General features: G+C 40.0%; 1 protein-coding gene and 1 long non-coding RNA gene across 12 annotated transcripts in view; one reads left to right on the top strand and one right to left on the bottom strand.

The window, feature by feature from the left end:
• The window catches only part of STK39 (serine/threonine kinase 39), a 315389-nt gene that overhangs the window by 16624 nt on the left and 278728 nt on the right, over positions 1 to 20037 (bottom strand). The window lies entirely within an intron of this gene.
• Positions 885 to 13243, top strand: LOC140624230 (uncharacterized). The gene is made up of 4 exons (XR_012023729.1): positions 885 to 1098; positions 9574 to 9631; positions 10666 to 10840; positions 13100 to 13243. It is a non-coding gene; the product is annotated as an uncharacterized lncRNA (long non-coding RNA).

Here is a 20037-nt window from a genome sequence, read left to right as displayed (position 1 = left end):
GCTGGTTAACTTTAGAGCTTCTCAAGTACGTGCTCGTAACACTGAACTTCATGCTTTAAGGTGTTATAGGTTTCCCCCACTTATGGCACTTCTAAACCCTACTCAGTGGCCATCGACTTATTTCCAAACCTTCCTGGCTTTCCCAAATAGAACTCATTCTCCTAGTTTCTGATGTAGACTTTTTCTTCTTTGAGCTGGTCCCTTCTGGCCTCCCCAGGCCACTCTCTTCAGTCACAAGTGCTCTCTCTGGTTCTTGAGCACACAGGAAACGGTAAACACGTACCGAGGTACCAGGGGTTGTGACCTTCTTGCTCTACGGCTGTGGCTACATGATACCTTTGTGTGAACCATCTATTTCTCGGCGACTTTTGTGTCTCTGTGTTACACTTAGGCTTGAATCCGTGTCAGTTCTATGTGCTCTTTTTGGATAACATTGACCTAAGGTATGGTAGGTATTGTGCTTTATGAAACTGTGATAGTATCATTAACAACCACATGAAAAAGATGCTGATGCTCAGTACCTCCCTGAATCCAAACAGAGAAGGAAGTAAGATCGTCCTGGGCATAATCTATCAGGGGCAAGGGCAGCAGAGCCGACATTTCTTTGGCAAACTAAGTCAGGTATTCTCCAGACACTGTTTTCTCCGTAATATTCTCCACATTTGGACAGTCAGAAAAGGAACAGGTACATAATGATTATTTAGAGTCTGTTTTGGCATTAGAAGTGATTAGTGGAAAGATACACTTTTCTCCCTAGATACCAACATATTTCACAACAATCTCATATAGCACTGATGTTTTTGGGGACTGTAAGTGAATTTATCTAATTTGAGCTATTCCCAAACAAAAGCTGTGAAGAAAAGCACCCTAGTGAACACCAAATCCAGCGCATTCCCCCAGAGAGGAAATGCTGAGAGAAGACAAAAGCACAGACTTGGGTTGCCTGCTAAAGTGATGTCACAATACTGTTTGATCTAAAGACACATCCTGAACATTTGCTGCAGAAAAGGCCACATAAGATTGCAAAGCAAGAAAGGGACACATGTACCAAAAGAGAATCCAAGCTTCTAAGCAAGGAAGAGAGGAAATGATAGGAGGGTGAGTCTCCTTATGGGTACTGGGGTAATGCTAATGCAAAATTATAGTTAATTATGATATTTGGAACAAAATACAAGAGCTTTGCTCTATTATGTTCCCTAAATCTCCAGGCTCTCACCTTCAGGAGAAGAGTGTAGCACAGTGTGTAAGTGCGTGAATTCTCCAGTCAGAGTGCCTGGGTTAAAATCCTGCTTCCCACTTAGCCAACTTCACAGGGCCACATGGCTCTAACTCTAGCCTATTTGTGCTTCAGTCCACGTACCTGTAAAATGTGGATATTAACAGTGCCTCCCTGATTGAGTTCTCTTGGGGACTGAGTTAACACATCTACGGAGTTCAGACTGGTGCTTGATGTGCTGCAAGTATGTAACAAATGTTGGCTTGGTATCTCTACCCTGGACAATGGCATATCATCACTGCTTTCCCTCCCTTCAGTGTTACTTAACTCATGAACCCTCTTACACTCACCAGAGTTACTTGCAGAATCTAAGTCATATGCTGGGATGTGTTACTTCCTTAGATAATACCATGTAACCATTCATATCAACTTAAGGATTAAGGTTTTTTTTTTTTTTTTAAGATTTTATTTATTCATCAGAGAGAGTGACAGAGACCTAGGCAGAGGGAGAGAAGCAGGCTCCTTGCAGGGAGCCCGATGTAGGACTCTATCCCGGACCCTGGGATCACGCCCTGAACCAAAGGCAGAGGCTCAACCACTGAGCCACCGAGGTGTCCCAAGATTAAGTTTTTAATGTGGTCTATGATACCCCTTCATAGTCTGGCCCAACGTATGTTTCCAGGTCCTCTTCTGCCAAGTCCTACCCGAGATTTTCCCAGGAAGGGCTCTATAACCACTCCCCTCCTCAAGATATCTACCATGACTCTTTATCATTATGTGCTGAAACAACCAATTACAGAGCTCATTTCCCCACTCAATTCAAATTCTTTGATAACCCAGACAAAATATTATTCACCTCTGCAAAAGGTTTATCTTTGAAATATACCCACATCTACAGCGACCAATGACATCTTACCACTTTTACTGCTACTACCCAAGTACAGCTGCCACTATCTCTTGTCTAGACTCATGCAATAGCTTACTGTCTCCCTGCTTCCATCCTTGTCCCTCAATGGCTCAGCCTCCACCCAGCAGTCAGAGGAGCCTCCTCAAACAGGTTTGCTTTTACTCTATTTGAAATTGTTTACTTTTCTTCATATCTACTACTTCCATCCCATTTCATCTATAAGGAACCAGCAAAATTGGCTACTTGTCATGGTTTTTCAAGAGATGAGAGTCTAGGTCACTTTGCAGATAAACCATCCAGACTAGCATAGGTCATAGCCCCAACAAAGGGAATCTACAATGGTAAGTAGAAGATAGACATGATGAGCATCAACTGGCCTCAAAACCACCCTCAGCAATGAGAACTAAGTCATACTATTAACCTTCCCACTTAGAACTTTCCCTAGGAAAAGAAATCAACCATTGCTAGAGGAACTACTCCCAGGTGGATCCAAGCAGTCCAAGGGGTGGACTATTGTGGATACTTTGGTGTGCAGCCCAGACTTTAGGAATGAGGCAAATGTTTTCCCATCTGCTGGGATTATTGTTGACTGAAGACTCTTAGCTTTGTCCGTCACTGGGAAATCCCCTTGGAAACCTGATGCCTTCGAAGGCATTTCTACTAGCAAATTTGTAAGACAGTGCAAATGAAAGAGAAACACAAAAGGATGTGAAATAGGATACCAAGTATCTGAAATGCAGAGGGGAGAGGATTAAAGAATGAGTTCAAAATTAAGTGGCCATCAGCTTAATGTAGACTGCCATACACAGAAGATGTTATATATAAACTGGTAACCACAAATCAAAAAAGTTTCAGATATGCAAAAAATAAAGAGAAAGGAATCCAAATATACCTCTAAAACCAGCAAACCATGAAAGAAAGAAAAAAGGATAAAAAAACTAAACACCACAAAACAAGTAACAAAATGACAATAAATATGGCTTAAATGCTCCAATCGAATGACAAGAGTGGATAAATAAACAAGACTCATCTACATGTTGCCTATAAGAGACTGATTTCAGACCTAATAACATGTGCCTATTAAAAGCAAGGGGACAGAGAAACATTTATTATGCAAATGGATGTCAAATAAAGCCAGAGTAGCAATATCAATATTGGACAAAATAGACTTTAAAACAAAATCTCTAAAAATTAGAGACAAAGGAGGACACTATATAATAGTAAGGGAGATAATCCAACAAGAAGATATCACAATTGTAAATATTTATGCACCCAACATGGGAGTACCCAAATACATAAAACACTTAATAACAAACATAAAGGAACTGATCGATAGTAATACAATAATAGTAGGGAACTTTAACGCCCCACTTACATTAATGGACAGATCATCCAAACAGAAAATAAGGCAACAATGGCTTTGAATGATACACTGGACCAGCTGGAGTTAACAGATATATTCAGAACATTCCATCCTAAAACAGAAGAATACACACTCTTTTCAAGCGCACAGAACATTCTCCAGAATGGATCACATTAGGCTACAAAACAAGTCTCAACAAATTCACAAAGATCAAAGTCATACCATGTATCTTTTCTGATCACAATGCTATAAAACTGGAAATCAACTGCAAGAAACAAACTGGAAAGACCACAAATACATGAAGGTTAAATAACATGCTACTAAACAATGAATGAGTCAACCAAGAAATCAAAGAAGAAATCAAAAAGTACATGGAAACAAATGAAAATGAAAACAAAATGGTCTAAAGCCTTCGGGATGCAGCAAAAACAGTTCTCTGAGGGAAGTTTATAGTCGTAGATGCCTACCTTGAGAAGAAAAACTGAATAACAGCCTAACCTTATACCTAATGGAGCTAGCAAAAGAACAAAACCTAAAACTAGAAGAAGGAAATAATAAAGGTTAAAGCAGAAATAAATTATATAGAAATGAAAAAAACCACAATAGAACAGTTCAATGAAACCAGAAGCTGTTTTTTGAAAAGATCAACAAGACTGGGGAAAAAAAAGACTGATAAGCCACTAGCCAGAGAGAGAGAGAGAGAGAGAGAGAAAGGGAGGGGAAGGGAGGGGAGAACAGGACTCAAACAAAACCAATGAAAGAAGAGAGATAACAACTAACACCATAGAAATACAAACAATTGTAAGAGAATATTATGAAAAACTATATGCCAACTAATGGGACAACCTAGAAGACATGGATAAATTCCTAGAAACATATAAACTACCACAACTGAAGCAGGAAAAAATAAAAACTTGAACAGACTGATTACCAGCAGGGAGAGAGACTTAATCAGTAATTGAAAAACTCCCAACAAACCAAAGTTCAGGACCACATGGCTTCAAATGCAAATCTACCAAACATTTAAAAAAGACTTAATACCTATTCTTCTCACACTATTCCAAAAAATAGAAGGAAAGCTTCCAAATTCATTCTATGAGGCCAGTATTACTCTGATACCAACCAGATAAAGACACCACAAAAAAAGAGAACTACAGGTCAATGCAAAAAATCCTCAACAAAATACTAGCAAACCAAATCCAATAACACATTAACAAAATCATTCACCATGATCAAATGGAATTTATTCCCAGGATGCAAGGTTGGCTCAATATTCACAAATCAAATAACAAGATACATCACCATCAATAAGAGAAAGGAAGAAGACCATATGATCATTTCAATAGACACAGAGAAAATATTTGCCAAAGTACAATATCCATTCATGATAAAAGCCCTCAACAAAGTAGGGCAATATAATAAGACCATGTATGAAAGACACACAGTGAAATTCATGCTCGATGGGGGAAAAACTGAGAGCACTCTCGCTAAGGTCAAGAACAAGACAAAAGATGTCCACTCTCACTACTTATTCAACATAGACAGAAAAAGCATTTGACAAAGCACATCTGTTCTGTTGGTGGGAATGCAAACTTGTGCAGCCACTGTGGAAAAACTGTATGGAGATTTCTCAAAAAGATAAAAACAGAACTACCCAATGATCCAGTAATCACCCTACTGGGTATTTACCCAAAGAATACAAAATACACTAATTCAAAGGAATACATGCACCTCAGTGTTTATAGCAGCATTATCTACAGTGTTTGTTGCTTGATGAATGGATAAAGATGATGTAGTACAGGGGCACCTGGGTGGCTCAATTGGATAAGTATCTGACTCTTGGTTTTAGCTCGGGTCATGATCTCAGAGTTGTGGGATCAAGCCCCACACCAGGCCCTGCACTCAGTGCAGAGTCTGCTGGAGATTATCTCCTCTCCCTTCCCTCTGCTCCTCCCTCTGCTTGCTCTTTCTAAAATAAATAAAATCCTTTAAAAAATATGTGGTAAATATATGCAATGGATTATTACTAAGCCATAAAAAGCATGAAATCTTGCCATTTGCAACAACATGGATGGAGCTAGAGAGTATAATGCTAAGAGGAATAAGTCTGAGAAAGGCAAATACTTTATGATTTCACTCATCTGTGGAATTTAAGAAACAACAACAAAAATAAGCAAAGGAAAAGAGAGAAAAACCAAGAAACAAGCTCTTAAGTATAGAGAACTGATGGGACCAGAGGGGAAGTCGGGGGGAGTGAAACAGATGATGGGGATTAAGGAATATACTTGTGATGAGTAGCAGGTGATGTACAGAATTGTTTAATCATTATTTTGTATACTGTATGTTAACTATAATAGAATTAAAATAATAAAACAGTAGCCTTACTGACATGTTAAAAAGAGTACAAATTATCAATAAAATATTTTAGGAAAAGGGGGGATGAGTACATTATTTGCCATTTCTCTGCATTAGATTTGTGGATGGTGAGAAAAAGCACTGGAAGAGATTTTAGGAATGTTACAGTTATCATAAGCAACCAGCCTTTGAGACAAAAATATCAAAAAGACTGGAGTATTAGCATTACTTATATTGGAAAAAGATTATGAGAAATAAAAGAAATAAATACACTTGCCATTCTCCTTAAGGTTTGGGTAAATCCCAGTTTTTTACTATTACCTTGGCATAATGGGAAAGCCGGAAACAGTTCGGAATAGCTAAACTGGCAGGTATTGAATCTGTCCCTTAAAATATAATTGTAAAATTACTGTTGGTCCTGAATTTCCTTTATTGTGTTTAAGGTGGAGTTTTATGAACTGGACCACAGTGTGGTAATGGAAGTGTCCAATAATCATTATGTTATTATTGCTCATTTTGAAAGCAATGGAATGGTATAATCAATGAAATTGTAGCTTCATTTAGCTGGTGGAGATGATATACCAGTATGTTTATGGCTTACCTCCTCTTCAGAATGAGGATGAAAACAGTAAAAAACTAAAAATAGTGTTATGAAGAATGACTAAACTTTAAAGTCTGGGCTTGCTACACGTATCCAAAATTCACCTGAGATGATAGTAAGAATGTGTTTGCTTCGGAAAATCAAAGAGGATTACTGTTTTGGGAGACACAGCTGTTAAAATGTGCTTGGATTCTTCAAAAAACAGGTGCCTTAACCTGGGGCGTTTAGTTTTGAAACCCTCTATATTGTAGGTAAAAGTTTGTGTGCAAATTTCTTGGGGGAGGGTGTTTGGCTTTTACCAAATACTCACTGGGATCATGCCCTGGATATCCTTAAACTGCTATCCCGAATGGTTACTAACATCTTCCCATTCTAACACAAGCAGCTTAGAGGTGGGGCCTTTTGTTTATTTTTGGAACAGCCTTACTGAAGTACAAGTGACATATAATAGGTGGTATGTAGTTAAAGTGTGTCATTTGATAAGTTCTGATACACATATACACCAATGAAATCACCACAAATAAGATAATGAACATATCCAAAATACACAAACATTTCATCAAATCCTATGTAATTCCCTCCACCTCCCTGACACTCTGTTGCTCTTTCCACTCTATCCTGGAAACCACAGATCTGTTTACTGTCACTATAATTTGCTTTTTTTTTTTTTTTAATAATTTGCATTTCTAAAAGTTCATAGGGATGGAGCCATATAGGGCATACTTATGAGTCTGGCTTCTTTCTTACACCATAATTATTTTGAAATTCATCCATGTTCTACCATGTATCAGTAATTCATTCCTTCTGATTTTTTAGCAGTAGTCCATCGTATGGATATACCAGTTTGTTTACATATTCATCTCTTGATGGACATTTGGGTTGTTTCCAAATTTTGCCGTTATGAATAAAGCTTATCAGCATTCTTGTTTAAGTCTTTGTGTAGACACACATTGTCTTTTCACTTGGGTAGGTGCCTAGGAGTAGGATGGTTGGCTCATGCAGATTTGTGTGTAATTTTTAAAGAAATTACTGAAATGTTTTCTAGGGCAACTGTACCATTGTCACATTCCTACCAGCAGTGTGAAGGAGTTCCAATTTCTTATCACACCTGCCAACACTTGATTGTAATTTTAACTTGGATTTCCCTGATAGAGCATCCTTCCATGTGCATGTTTTGTGTAGTCTCTTAAGGTCACTTTCTAACAATTAAGAGTTTCCATAAATGCACGTGTGGTTTATCTCTGTTAAGTAGAAGGCTTTTTTTCTAAAAAGAACCAGAAACCTTTGTTAAGGAACTATAGGTGTTTCTTCATCCAAGAGGTAAACTTTTCAGATCTTCTAGCTCATCTAGTAAATGATAAAAACACAAATATAAAGATCTCAGAGCTCAAGTAGCATCAGTCTACATCTTGGAAAATCTCCAAGAGCTTCCTATAGAGTTCAAAAACCTCAACCCTACTACAGATTTTTAAATGTGTAGGTCACAAGTTTGAGCAGAATTAAAGAAGAGAAGGAAATCATCATACCATGGAGGGCAAAAGAAATAAGACACAGGAAATCCACCCGATTTTGATTTCTAGAAGTAAAAAAAGAAAAGCGTGTCCAAGTCTTCCCTGTTTACAGAAATAGGTCTTACTTAATTGATGTTTAGATTCCAAGAGAAGAGTCTCATACCCAAGAGCACATTCTGGAAGTATTAATAAGACTATATGTATATAAGGCATGAAAGCAAGATATACTCCAGGATTTTAATGTCAATCTCACAAATACTGTTAAAAGACGACTTATTTGTACCAAATACTGCAAAGTAAGACAACAGGGAAGCTGCTCTCCACTGTCCTCTATGCATAAGACTAAGGACACTTTGTGTCTTCCTCAGTGCTTATAGTCACTTGATTGAAAACAAAAGCACAGAAATAAGCTTTAAGCTGCCTCTATGACCTTGTCAAATCATATGAATTCTAGAAAAGTTCTAATCAGTCAGAGGAAATACACCAAAGGGAAATGAAATAATTCATAGAATCAACTTATTGTCACTTTTCCTTTATCTTGATTTATTTTATAATAAGGCTTTTCAGTAGCCACATACTAATTTAAGGACACAGAGCTTGAGATTTAACCTAATGGCTTCTGGACTGGGAAAAGCTTTGGAAAAGTTAAAATCAATGAGATAGTAAACACATCGATAAAAGGAATGCTATTTAAATTATGGGCCATGCAGCCAACTGAGGCAGAGCCATCTGGTGTAAGCACAAAGCTTGAAGAAACCCGAAGGACTCCCAGCACGTGGCAGTCACCTTTCAAACACAAACATTTCTCACACACGTATGTGGCCATCCTACACGGAGGAGAGCTGGGGTTCCTCATACATTAATGTGGCACTGCCCCAGAGAACACCTATTTTATCTTCATTCCTGGAGTTATTTTCTTCTTTGTGGTATATTCCAAAGCATTTGAAGAGTTTAGTAGCCAGTGAAAGGTATAGACCAAGGCAGAACAATTCGTTTTTTTTTTTTTTTTTTTTTAAGATTTTGTTTATTTGAGAGAGAGAAAGCACAAGCAGAGGGGAGAAGTAGAAGGAGGAGAACCAGGATCCCTGCTGAGCAGGGATCATGACCTGAACCAAATGCAGATGCTTAACCTACTGAATCTCTCAGGTGCCCCAGTTCACCTCTTTAATAACATGAAATCAAACTGATTCAAGGGTTGACTGGGACTTCACTCTAGATCAGGAGATAGCCTAAACAATAAGGGACCTAAAATCTAATGCTATTTATAGTACATAATATAAACCTTGGAAAATCACTTTCTCTGTGCCTTAGACCAATGAAACTTAAAGTAGTCAGCTGCCAAAATGTTTACAGGTCCATGCGAGGTATGGAGTGTGCACTACATGGCAATCAATCATTGCTTCCTTCATTGAGAGAGTCTTGTTACTTCCGCTCCCCCTCCCCCCCCCACCCCCCGCTCAACCCAACCCTCAAAAGTTAGTTGAACTTCATGATGTACTTAATAATGTTGGTTGCTATTGTGGCACAAGCCAGTACATGAATCACACTAAACAGGACTACTCTGGACTATTCCATGAATAATACTAACCTGCCCCCTCCCTTCCTCCACCATTTTGATAGATTGGTTTGGATCAAGTCTAAGAAAACTGGCTGTTTTATATAGTATCTCCAACAACAGGTAAGATACTTAAATGGAACTTTTTGCAGAAACTTCACAATCAATGATAGATAGAATAAAAGATGGAGAGAGAATAGGAATGTGGAAAAAACGCTTATGAAATAAATTTAAACACTTCATAAAGCAGCTTCTTGTCACAGTGTCATATTCAATTTAACATTTGTTCTTTATTCTTAATTTTTAACAATTTATTGTTAATTGTTGCATGAAAATAAGCTGGCATGAGTTTGGCAGACTTTTACTTTGTACCTACAGCTTTGATTTTATCTAGTAAATGTGAGACATTAATTGCACTGAACAAAGGTCTCATTTTTACACACGATTAAATCTGAAAGATCATCTCCATAATCTTTTCCCTTACCCCCTGACCAATTCCCCTTTCCCCATGCAAGGTAACTGCACCCATCTTTGAAGGAGAGCATGCAGAGCTTGATAACACAAACGGAGTGGCCGAGGGAAGCTAACTGCTCTGATTGGGGTGCTAGTAGGAGTAATAGTCAATGCTGATGCTCCTGCTAGAAATCTGAGGTACTGGCTAGTTGTGCTAAGGTCCACTGGGCAGTGTGCACAACTGAAAGCACAGTTGGCAGAGTCACTGTGAAATTAGAGTTTAGGGACCCACGTGCAGATATTAAAGGTTAACATGCAACAGAGAGATGATAGTTTGAACATGATGCCTATTATACTGGTTCTCAGATTTGGTGTATGGGGTCGGTCTACAACTATTTTTCTTATTTAGTTATTTTTTTTAAATGTTTTATTAAACTCTTTTGACACTATCATAAGCTTTTATTTTTTATTTTTTTAAAGATTTTATTTATTTATTCATGAGAGAGAGAGAGGCAGAGGCACATGCAGAGGGAGAAGCAGGCTCCATGCAGGGAGCCCGAAATGCGACTTGATCCCCGGTCTCCAGGATCACAACCTGAACAGAAGGCGGCGCTAAACCGCTGAGCCACCCGGGCTGCCCATCATAAGCTTTTAAAAAGTACCTGTTTAATAAAAAGTTAGGTCCTGATTTTCTTTTTCCATAGAGCCAAGGAACCCGCACATAACGTTTGTCAAAGTTTACCACCCATCCTGGGGCTGTAGATTCCCAAAGAGACACAAGTTGCCTGACAAAGCATCAGAACCTCTGTCAAGAGGCAGCCATTACTTTTCAAAGGCTGTTCCCAGAAGAAAGTGACTTGACGGCCACAAATGCAGGAGGTATGTTTACATATCACCCTGCTAGAGAGCCTTCTCGCCTTGTACCCTCAAAATGTCTTGGTTTATGTGATACAGTGGAATGGTCATCCTGCTTACGAGGGATCTAGACTGAGGCTCCTTGAAAACCGATACCAGCTATCACCTCCAGAGTTCCAGCCAGTACCCAACACTGAACCTGGCATCTGGGAGGTGCTAAATGAATGAACAAAATCAAGATCTACAAGTACCTGGTTAACAGGATTAGGACGTAGTTTCTCAGAAGCCCACAAAGATAAAATGAACTAGAGCTGATCAGAGTGACATAAGGCTGGTCCTTTCAGATCTCCAGCTTTTACTCTACATAATCCTACCCCATGATATAGAAGTAACTCCTTGACCTTGTTAAATGCTTGAGAAACTCTTCCCCCTTTCCAGTTGGCCAAGGCAGCACAAAGACAGAGGCAAGGTCTACTCAGCTCACTGTTCTACACCCAATGCCCAGCACAGGGTCTGGCTCACAGAAGGTGCACGTAAATAATCATGGATTGAATGAATGAAAATAAACTAGCAGCACATTTTGTCAAGGGTATTATGTTAACTCTTCCAGGAACCTATAATTAAAATTGAGCTTGATCTCTCATTATGGATAGAAGGACAGATTTCATGGAAAACAAATTTTAGATAATTAGAAAGTAGTAGAGATGGAATTCTCCTTTATGGTGGAAGGAAGGGGTATTTAGCCTCTCTTTGTCCTTAAAATACAATGAAACCTATGAGGAATTCAGGCATTTATATGTACTTTCTGATTATAGTACAGTGAACATCAGATCTCCTCATCCCTCCCTTCTGTACTAGGTCTTCCAGATGCTAGAAGCTGGGTACATAGCACTCACTCTTATAAGATTATCCTTTCGCCATGACAACATGCCCTGGGTCTTTTCTCCTTCAATTACAACTGAGATTTAGACTATGTTTTCCTACTTTCCTGTGCCTGCCTTCATCCCAACTTGAAAACTCAAAGCCTTCTGGATTCTAACCTACTGTTTCCAACCCTTCCAAGACTCAAAAGGGGGTGGGAAGTAGTACTTTTCAAAGATCCTTCACACATATGTTTTATCATGAGAAAGTAGCTCATGAGGAGACCAGAGAACTTGAACCCTCCATGTTGTGACCCAATGGCTGGGGATACGGAGGGAGGGGATGGTGTGTTGAGAAGTGTACAAGAAAAGCTGTGGCCTGTTAAGATCCATGACTTTTTAAAAGCAGATGTGTGTTCCAATCATGTACAACGTTCAGTTATTAAACAAATTCCTATGAAAGTGTGTACCATCTAGCTGGTGTTCCTGTATGTTGGGGAGATACAAACACAAGTGACACAAACACACTTGTCATGTCTAGTGCGTGGGCAAGATCCCATAAGTGTTGTTGGCAGGTAGGAATAAGGTGTAAATACAGCAAAGGCAAACTGCCTGGAGGGTAGTTCTGGGTAAGACTCCAGGAAGAGTGATATTTAATCTACGTCTACAAAGAAGAATAGGCGTTTGCCAGTTGAATGGGAACATTCCAGGTAGAGGAAGAGCACATGAAAAGAGGAGAGCAGGGCAAGTGTGAGAGTGCCACTGAGGGCCCAGCGTGCGGCAGCAAGCCTCAAACAGAGGGATGGCGGGAGACACAGGTGAGGAAGCTGGCGGGGACTGACCGTCTGGACCTTGTCCTCTCTCGAGGATAGGCTTTATCTTCCAGGAAAGGAGTTTTTAGTATGACACCAGTTAGTGATGTGGACTAAAGTCTAGACAAAAAAATCTAAAATTCTGGTTTGGGGCTTTGGAAAAGTGAAAAGATTTTAATAGTCATGCGATGTGCTGATTAGAATTGAACATATTAAATATGTTGACTTTTGTATATGCTTTAAAATGAAAAAGCTTTATACGTGTACAGCCAGTCTTCGTGTTTACTGCCCATGTAAAATGACATTCTCATGGAGACTGTGAAAAAAAATTAATACAGTACATTGCCTGGATTAAGATAAATTAAAGGAGGAATTAAAATACCTGACTTGGGTACTCTCATGCAGGCAGTCTCAGCTAGTCTAAGATGTTGCTGTGCATGGGGAGTGGGTTTAAGGCAACCAACATTATGTAGAGGAGCTCTTTTCCCCAGATGATTCGTTAATGGAGAAATCACTGTATCTTACTATATTAGTTATCCTAATTGAACAGATAAGAAACCCTCTATCAGCAAATTCATTTTTCTCTCCTGACATTGTTCTCTTACCACCAGGGTAATGGAGAAGGAAGAGCCATTATTGCAATGAAGATAAAAACAACACTGGGAAAAAAAAAAATCAACTTCAGTGCAAGAAATTCCAAATTGATTTTTTTGTTTGTACTTTTGTTTTACCAAAGCGCTATGAATAAAGTTGGCAGCAGAAAAGCAGCTTATAATGGGTCTTGAGGTTAGAAGGGGGGATGCCTGGGTGGCTCAGTGGTTGAGCGTTTGCCTTCAGCCCAGTGCGTGATCCTGGAGTCCAGGGATCAAGTCCCACATCGGGCTCCCTGCACGGAGCCTGCTTCTCCCTCTGTGTCTCTGCCTTGCTCTCTCTCTCTCTCTCTCTCTCTCTCTCTCTCTGTGTGTGTGTGTGTGTGTCTCATGAATAAATAAATAAAATCTTAAAAAAAAAAAAAAAAAAAAAGAAGGGACATCCCGGGGTTACTGACTTCAGCCTTCCTTCTTCAGGCACAACAGTCTGTACATCTTCCCATCAGACCCAAGGAAGTTGTGTGTCTTACATTTGAGAGTATCTACGGAAGCAGTTCCCATCTCCTTGTGACCCATTTCCACAGCACACACTGTTACAACTTTATTTACTTTTTAACACTTTATTTATTTATTCATAGAGACACAGAGAGAGAGAGAGAGAGGGGCAGAGACACAGGCAGAGGGAGACGCAGGCTCCGTGCAGGGAGCCTGATGTGGGACTCGATCACAGGTCTCCGGGATCACGCCCTGGGCTGGAGGCGGCGCTAAACCCGCTGAGCCACCAGGGCTGCCCTGTTACAACTTTATTACCTGCTAGTACACTGTGATGAAACCACTAGCCTTGTTGAACTCTTGGTGAAAATGTGACAGTAACTTCGGAGGAAAAGGAGTCACCCAAATAGTAAGACACAGCCCCAAAGACTCCATGTATGCATTACTATTAATAATAAATACTAACTTACATGCTTTAGGGTATCAAGATAGTCATTCACCACCTCCTACAAGTCATAAGAAGGTACTTTCAAGAAATGAATATCCTAGAAATTTAGTAGCTTTCAAACCACCTTAACTTTAAACTCTTAGCAGCCTAAGATTCACTGTTGTAATGGACCTGCACTTCTATATTATTCATTAAATAAAATGCAGTATTTTGGGATGGAAGGAAATATCGAGTTTGCCAAGTACTTAGGTACTTGGCACAGCTTTTCTAAGTCTTCATCTCACTTCTGTTTCTCTAGATTCGAATTCACCAGTTATATGTGCTTGACTAGCACCACCTCCTTGCACAATAAACGGAGTTATTAGAAATTCCAATCTTCTTTGGGATGGGGAAAGCAGAGACAATCTTGAATGTATGCTTCAAGAACCTTGGCCTTAATGCCATACACAGTCAAGATAATTATCAAAAAGGTTTTTGCTGTTATCAGAAGTTACTAGAAGAATGGCTGGGGAAATGTGATAGCCAGCAGTGAGGATGTGCTGGGTCTCTAAGGACTGCAGGGGGACCAAATCATTCTTATGCTTAAAAATAGCAACCAAGGTAATCCAAGGAACAATGATTGCAATTTCTGTTTTAGTCCTTTGCAATGATATTGGAATTTCTGAATGAGAAGATTACCAAACTTGCAGAAATGTTCTGTACTTATGAAGGGGTCAGATATCACAAGTTCCTCACAAGTACATGAAACACAGTAGAACTATTTGAATTTCAGATTTCCATTCCCTCCTTTAATAAAAAGAGAAGATACCAATTTGCTGTCTTTCAGCCTTAGATAGCTGAGCACAACAAATGGATTTAGACTTTTTACGACAGGTAGCAGATAAAAAAAGAAAAATAAGTGGAATAGGTGTCACATTGATTCAAGGAATAAAGAATAGAAGGAGACAGACAAAACACTTCTGGCAAGGGACGAGACAAGAGAGGAACACCGTGAGGTCATCATGAGGCACACGTAGTCTGCTATCCATGTAAACAAAGCGGTTGATGTTCTCAGGGAAGGGAGTTGTTCTTAGGAGGATGTGGAAAAGGGGCTCATGGCGTGGGCAGTAATGAGATCGAGGACTAAGAGGAGTCACAAGCAATCAAAATACAGAAGAGGAGCTGGGAAAGAGATGCTGACTTGGGGATGATCATCAATAATGCACAGAGGAATAAAAATCAGAAGAATGTTTGACAGCAGTGAAAAGGGCAAACAAGACTGTGGGCTGTAATGTGTAGCCTCAGAGAGAACAAGGCAGTACTGCTTACTCCACTGCTATTTAAGGCAGCGAGATCTCATTAGCTCTGGGAAGATCTGGCTCTTCCTACCCAGTGGAAGAAATCGAGTGAAAAGCTGCGAGTTGCAACTGAAAGTCGATTCCTGATTCAAAAGACCGGGCACAAGCGATGACAATGCAGTTCCTGGCCCAACTACAGCTCTACTACAAAATTAATGCCTCGCCCCACCCCACCTCCACCCCCATCTCCAGACTTATCATAATCCTATACTTCCAGGGTGCTAAGAAGAGTGTTAGCAGATGTAGATTAGCCAAGTGTGAGAGGAGCAAGGAGCAGGGATGTAAACTTCTTGATAACATCCCTCCTCATCATAGATACATCTGTGGTAGTAGAGTTCATTAACTATGGAGGGTAGCAGAGCATTTATGAGAAATCTGAAGATATGCTAATCTTGAGACAAAAGGTAAATAATGTTTCTCTTTTACGGATGTACTGTGTTCATGGCTGTCCAATCATTTCATAAAACAAACCACTAAGGAGATGATACCCGGAATTACAATCAGATCCTAGGATGGCATGGCACCAGTTGGGGGAGGTCCTGATGTTTTCACTAAGACCAGTCTGCACTAAGTCACCCAAGGATACTGAAACCCCCAAACAATCATATTGTTGTAGTTCCTTTTAGTAAGATTTTAATTTCATTGACTGCTAATGACCACTGGCTGAGCAAGTCCTTGGGTTGACAGTTCCTCATCTTGACCTTGAGGAATTCTGCAAATGAGAATAGTGATATTGCCACTCTGGATAAATAAAACTAGTCTTAATAATTAATGATAATGGGGCACCTGGGTGGCTCAGTAGGTTAAGCATCCGACTCTTGATTTCAGCTCAGGTCAAGATCTCAGGGTTAAGGGATCATGCCCCGTGCCAGGCTCCCTGCTCAGTGGGGAATCTGCTTAAGGCTTTCCCTCTCCATCTGCCTCTCCCCCTACTTGTGCTCTCTCTCTCTCTCAAATAAATAAATACAACCTTTAAAAAACATTAATGATAACATATTTACAGAGGAATCTGAGGCACAGAGGGAAGTACCTTGCTCAAAGTCACATACCTCGGGAGGGGCTGATGTAGGATCTGAACGGCTCACCAGAACTTGTATGCATAACCACAGTGAATGCTACCCAGATAGCTACCATCTTAAAACAGATTTATTGTTTTAAGGCAGGTATTTAAGATAAAAATCAGGATTTAAGAGGCACTATTGGTGCCCCTCACAAGCACCAATCCCCCCCTACAGGCACCAGGGTGGCTTCCATTCTGTCTAAAAGCTGATGTTGCTCCTGCAAAGCAGTCGTGAGGCCTATATGAAGGTCTCCTTGGGCACCTGAATAGTAAACCAAAAGAGGAAGTGAAGCACTATCAAAATGCCCTCCTTGTTCTCTAGCACAACCATTTTAGAAAGAATTATGGTGATATTTTCCAACATACAATACTATCACCTTTCAGATCTTCGTGCCTTTTAGCTAAGATTTTCAAACACCTCAACTACTCAAAAACTTGATGGCTAGTCCCAGTAAAAGCTACAGAAAGGTAAAGCTGCTTTGAGGACTACCTTGTCGTTGATACTTCTACATCTTATTTCCTGCCTTAAGGGAAAAAAAACCACCACCGCTTTCTTCCCTGGATGAAGGCTTCACCATATTAATATAAGGAGAGGGGGGAAAAAACAGAACCAAACCAAAAACGCATTGCCAGCATAGAACATGGTGACAGAGCTGATTTAGTTTACACTAAACGACAACTTTAGAAGTTCACACGTAAAATTCTTTAGAGAGAATGAACCATTTAAAACCACCTAAAAGGGGCACCTGGGTGGCTCAGTGGTTGAGCGTCTGCCTTTGGCTCAGGGTGTGATCCTGGGGTTCTGGGGTCGAGTCTCGTATCAGACTGCCTGCAAGGTGCCTGCTTTTCCCTCTGCCTATCTCTGCCTCTTTTTGTCTCTCTGATGAAAAAAAAAAAAAATCTTAAAAAAATAAAACCACCTAAAGAACTCTGGTATTTAGGGATACTCGAATACCACCCCCAGCAGGCTAAGCAGCTTAACTGTCTCCTTATGCTCTATGCTTTGTGTAATGGGTAGCTATAGTGATAACAGGGAACAATCGACAACCTACAGCTTTAACCAAGAGCAGCACTGAAGACACTATCTGCCCAGAGCACTTAGCCCCCCACAGGTCAAGGGGAGCAGCACTCTGGGCTGTTACTTTTTCCCTCAGTAGTGACATCTGTTAGCTGGTACAGCTGAGACTGGGCTAGCGAGGGCTGAAGAGTATGATCAATGTTCCATCACTTGTCGGGTGCTTCAGGGCTCTAAACCAAGCCAGCATAAGGAACCGCCACCTGGATCATCCTCTCAGCAACAAAGCTAGTCATCACCAAAATAAGGAATAAAAAAAAAAAATCTGTGAGGGACACCTGGGTGGCTCAGCAGTTGAGCATCTGCCTTTGGCTCAGGGCATGATCCTGGAGTCCCGAGATCGAGTTCCATATTGGGCTTCCTGCATGGAGCCTCCCTCTGTGTGTGTGTGTGTGTGTGTGTGTCTCTCATGAATAAATAAAATCTTAAAAAAAAAAATCTGTGGTGAATGTGAGACCATACATGTGGTTTTATTTTTTTTAAGATTTTATTTATTTATTAGAAAGAGAGAGCACAGAGGGAGAAGCAGTATCTCCACCGACCAGAGAGACCAATGCAGGGCTCGATCCCAAGACCCTGAGATCATGACCCAAGCCAAAGGCAGACACTAAACCGACTAAGCCACCCAGGTGCCCCATACATGTGGTTTTAAAAGTAACACTGTCAGAGAATTGATCCCTATGGGTGAATCATCACATAGATCGTCCTCACTAAAGTAGCTCTTCTCAGGCGAAATTCCCTCTGCTACCCAGTACATTCCTATCCATTGTTAAAGAACCTACAGTACCAGAGAATTCATTTGATTTTTATGCAAGAACAAGAAAAAAACAAAATCGAGATGCTAAACATTCAACCAATGCTGGAAGAGTGGTGGTAAATTTGACACCTAGGAGGTCCTGGTGAGGATGGCCAGACAGCAGTGGGTGATGGGAGTTAATGAGACCAAGATGTCAATTGGATTCTAAGTGTACAATTATTCAAGAAATTTAAAAAGGATATTGTTTGTAAACTTTAAACCCTATTTATATATCCAGAAACAGGTATGTTCTTCTAGAAGAGCAAAAATGAAACTGTGACTTCGTCCTGTTAAGTGTTATTTCGATCCCACATATTAGAGAATTTTTTGAATTGTATGAAATTTCTGAACTAAAAAAGGGAAATGCATCAATCATCCATCAGAAGTATAGGTCAAAACATAAGGTGTTAAGCAATGAGAAAATCATGATTAAAGGCATCCACCCAGATGCATGAGACCTTATTTTTATTTTTTTAAAGCAATTTTATTTATTTATTCATGAGAGACACAGAGAGAGGCAGAGACATAGGCAGAGGGAGAAGCAGACTGCCTGCGGGGAGACTGATACGGAACTCGATCCCAGGATTCCGGAATCATGACCTGAGCCAAAGGCAGGTGCTCAACCACTGAGCCACCCAGGTGCCCCGAGACCTTATTTTTAAATGTGGTAATAGTAGATTAAAATTTCTAGTTGCTGTTCGAATAGAACTTGATGTGAGAGGTCATACCAGGGCTAACTGAAAGGAAGCCATAGGTTGAAAGCTTAAGAAGAAATCAGAAACATAAACACCAACTAAATGGTTAGAAACTACATTTAAAAAAAATTCCTCATCCCACAGATAGTTCAATAAAGTAAAAATGTAGCTAATGACACAAGGATGACAATTGTATTTCGTCACAGATCCACCTTATCATAGATACAGCTGCTTGAAAGAACAAAACAGAAGCAGAAAATACCGCAGTGGCCTGACATTTGAGATGCAGGATCTCATAGGACAAATGAGATGCCCTGTTCACAACCAAATGACATTTTGGCAGATTATGCAGAGGATTTATTTCTAACTGGCTGGAGGTCAGTTAAATACATATATTTTTTTATTTCCAGAGAGTTAATCTGCCATAGGCCTACAACGTGCTATTCAAACATACATTCAGCTCTTAGGTTAGCCAAATGTGAAATTTGGTACTGTTCTGGACGAGATATTGGCATTGGGCTTTTAATGAGAAATGGTGAGATAAAAATGATGAATTTATTCTTGCCTGGGTAATGTAGTAAGAAACGACCACATTCCAGCTTCTGGTTTCTGAGACAATTCTGGAAGACAGAAACCTCTGGAATGCCCATCCTGCTTAGTCTATAAATCTGAATTGTACAAGTGCAGACCGCCCCCCCCCAGACTTTTTGCTGCTAACACATGCCAGTGATGTGATAAAGACCTATGAAAGCTAATAGCACAAAGAACCTCATACATTTTTATGCAGAATGATCAGTGTTAAGTATGCAGAATGGTAGGTGTTAAGTCAATCCTTCATTCATTCCACAAACATTTATCAGGTATCTACAAGGCACTCAGTATTATTCTGTTTTTCTATTTGAGTGTTCTGGGATATACCAGTCAACAAAGCAGACAAAAAACCTGTGTGCATGGAGTTTAGTTATTAGTGAACTCACTCAACAAAGGCACTGAACGACCAGCATCTTCCAGAAATTACATTTTACTAGGCATTACTACCCACAGTGCTTAAATAGA

This window comes from Canis lupus, chromosome 34, assembly GCF_048164855.1.
Source record: "Canis lupus baileyi chromosome 34, mCanLup2.hap1, whole genome shotgun sequence".
Lineage (NCBI taxonomy): Eukaryota > Metazoa > Chordata > Mammalia > Carnivora > Canidae > Canis > Canis lupus.
Note: the sequence above shows the minus strand (reverse complement) of the source record. Positions and strands in the feature narration are given on the sequence as shown.